Here is a 3,681-nt window from a genome sequence, read left to right as displayed (position 1 = left end):
AGTAAGCAGCCAAATCAATCATTTCAAGAAGAGAGCAAGGAGGATAATCTTTGCCATGCAAAAAGAATGAGAGTTTTCAAATCTCAATGTAACTACTATGACCATACTTTATGCATGTATATGTACGAAAATTAGCCTAGATACCCATTTAAATAGGCCTTTCTCTCATGCAGCTGCTGCACCTGCTGTTGCTAAACAAGTAACATCCAAAGAAAAAATTGAGGACCGGAGGTATGAGTTTAACTTTGCCTTTTACAGAAGTATTGTCTGAGTTAGACTATTAATTGCTGCATAACAAGTTATCTTATATGGTCCCTTGAATATGCAAATACAGGTATTCTTTGAGAAAGGAGTCTGAGAAGTTTAATGCTGAGAAACTTGAACCAGCTGAAGACAATTTCTCTAAAGAAATCAAACATGATGACTTGCATCATCAAGAAACTATGGCAAATGAAAATGAACGAACATCCCTTGGATCCAATGTTAACCAAGAACAAGCTAGAGAAGATACTTCATGTAATGCTGCTCAACTTAACTCGGCTATGTTCTCATTTGATTTAATCAATTCCTTATTTATATTGTTTCATGCAGCTTCAGAACCAACTAACTCTGAACAAGTTAATGCCAAAAAGAATATCGAAAAGAAAAGGTATATACTACTTTATGAAGTTAGATCACCTTGCTTTTGTCTAAAAATTTATCTTTAACTTATTATGATATTACTGAATCCAGAGGATCAGGGTTTTTGAGTGTTCAGATGGTCTTTTTTGTAAACTTATACTTCAAGTAATTAGTATTAGTCTTGTCTAGCTCTGCTGTGTTGTATGGTAGTACTTGAAATATGTTCATTGCTTATATATAGTTTAAATGCAGCCATCATCAATTCATCATCATGGTATTATCTATATAATTTGGATTTGCTAGTGCCTACTCTTTTTTAAATTAGTGTTACACTCCGTGTATTGTATTATCAAGAATTCTTTGATCTCTTCTAATAATTGTAATAAAAATCAGTTGAACCTGTCTCTAATTTCTTCTCCCAATTGTTTGATAGATGGACCCCCTTTAATATTAGTCAGTTTTTTTTTAAAACCCTACATAGATTTGCAGCGGTTTTAAAATCGCCGCAATTTTTTTAAAAAAATCCACTGACTAGATAGCGGCGGTTGTGCCAGCGGTTCGTTGGAATCGCTGCAAAATCAAATCTCCACCCCCTAATAGGCAACGTTTGTGGAACCGCTGAAATTTTGTTTCGCGGCGGTTTCAAACCGCCGCAAATCCCTAAATAAACCGTCGCTATTCAACGTATCTCTTGTAGTGAATTAATTTTTCATCAACTAACTTTATTAATTTTAGTCAATATTTTTTAAATTATTTCTTTTATCAGAGTCATTATCTAAATTAGTTTCTAAAATTTTTAACATTATACATTTTAATTTTTTAAATTTTAAAATATACGGTAAAATAATCTCAACAGTTTATCTCTAATGTTAAATAATATAATTTTTAATTTAATCCATTTAATTAAAATGACTCTTTTAAAATTTTGCACGAATATTTTCATTATTTTGAGACTTTTTAAATGCTTTAATGATTATTGTGTACTTCACTTTCGAATCAAATTGGAGAGAACTGTATTGTTTAATCGAGATAAATATTCGAACTGTTTTATGTGTTTTAAAATTTGAGAGACTAAAATATTCAATTTTAAAAGAAGAATACTAAAGGACGATTATAATTTATTATTTTTGGCAATTAGTTAATCATCAATATGTAAAAGTATAGGATAAAATACATTATTGAATTATTAGACTAAAAGAATTATATTAAAAAAATTAAATTAATAATTAAATAATAACAAAAAATAATAAATTTTAGTGATCCTTAAGCATTTCTCATAAATAAATGTGTGGTGGATCTTATCGTAAGGTAGCAAAATTTGTGAGCGGTTGGATGAACTCCATAACTAAGACTATGTGGTAGGTGGTGCCTTGCAAAGTCTAATATATTTACAATTTTTTTTTTTCCTTTAAATTCTGAATTTTATATCTTAAATTTTAAATCTTCTAAAATAGGATAACGTAACGGAAAAATAAAAAAAATTAATCGATATTAACTAATAAAATAATGATTCCATGTAGATTTCCATAAATGTATGATGTATGTATGACCTATCATATATCTACATAAAAAGGGTGGAGGGGTCCGTTGGCTTAAGATTAAAGAAAGAAAGATGAGATGGGATGAGAGCACCAGATAGGCACTTAATGTAGTCTTGTACTACACTAGCACCAATGCAATCAACAAGCTTAATTAACATTTCTTTTCTTAATCCTCTACATGCAAACACACAAAATCCCACCGGTTAAAAACAAAAATATTTGATAATAAAAAAATTAATCAAAATTTATCTTATTTATTATTTATTAATTTTTATAGTTGATATCCATATTTGAACTTGAATTTGTTTATAAATTATAATTTAATGCTTCTTTGATCTATTTTCTAATTCTAAAAATGTGATTAAAAATAAAACAATAAACTTATAATTAATATAACATAATATTAGAATTAATTTAAAACATATATATTTTTTTAGTTTTTTTATAGTGCACATAAGTCGGGTGAAGCCGGATTCGTTTTAACCCAGATCCAATTCTAAATAATAACCGAATCTATTTTTTAGGGTGAAAACTCAGGTACAATCGACTTCACGTGAAATTTATAATTGGGAGTCGTTAGATGATTTGACTGATTTGACTAAATTTTCATCTAAGGATTCTCAGTTATCAACTTCACGTGAAGTCGACTGCACCTGAGATTTTACCATTTTTGAGATTTAGATCTGACTCTAGACCCGATAAAATCACACCAAATTAATTTTTAAAATGTTTAGGTCTAAATCAAACCGGATCATATATACTCCTAATTATCGGTTAAAAACATGTTTCTATCTGTTTTTTTTTTTTTTTGCTATCTAATATTACGGGTTAAAAACATCTGGTAAGGGATTAATATTACGTCTCCTTTAATTCATTTGACACCCCAATCACAAGATCCCATCTAATAATCTTGTCTGCCCCATATAAAAACCTTCAATTTCTCGATAGAGTGGGTCTTATTCAACCACACATCATCCATACATATATGCCAAATACATCCATGTCTCACTTCAGTGCATGGGGTCGGTCAAAAAAGAAATAATACATATATATAAAAAATACGTACATACAGTCGCCACGTGCATGCCATGTGTGATTATATCTTGTTAGAATATCCAATAAATGGTGAAAAAACAAAGAAGATCTAATTATCCAGCCAGATGGACGTTGATGAATCACAGCCACTGCATCACTTTAGGAAAAGAAACCTCAACCATTACTGGAAAACCATGCATGCGTTCCAATGTAATTAAAACTATACTGTTTAATTTGGAAGACACCGCACACGACAAATGCGGATTAATTTACCTAGGTCTATGTGTTTTGTCCCTCACCACCATTCTTTATTTGCATGCGGTGAAAATTAAAACTTTAATTTTACCATGTAGCTAGCTGCTATATTAGGTTTAGGGTCTGAGAGAATTTCACTCTGCATCTCTGGTCTCTGACAAGTACAACGAAATAGAGATAGCTAGCAACCTTCCAATTTTAACGTGTACCTAGCTATAATCAGAATCGG

The sequence above is a fragment of the Arachis ipaensis genome, chromosome B01 (assembly GCF_000816755.2).
Source record: "Arachis ipaensis cultivar K30076 chromosome B01, Araip1.1, whole genome shotgun sequence".
Lineage (NCBI taxonomy): Eukaryota > Viridiplantae > Streptophyta > Magnoliopsida > Fabales > Fabaceae > Arachis > Arachis ipaensis.
The sequence above is the reverse complement of the archived record's forward strand: the minus strand, read 5'-3'. Positions refer to the sequence as shown.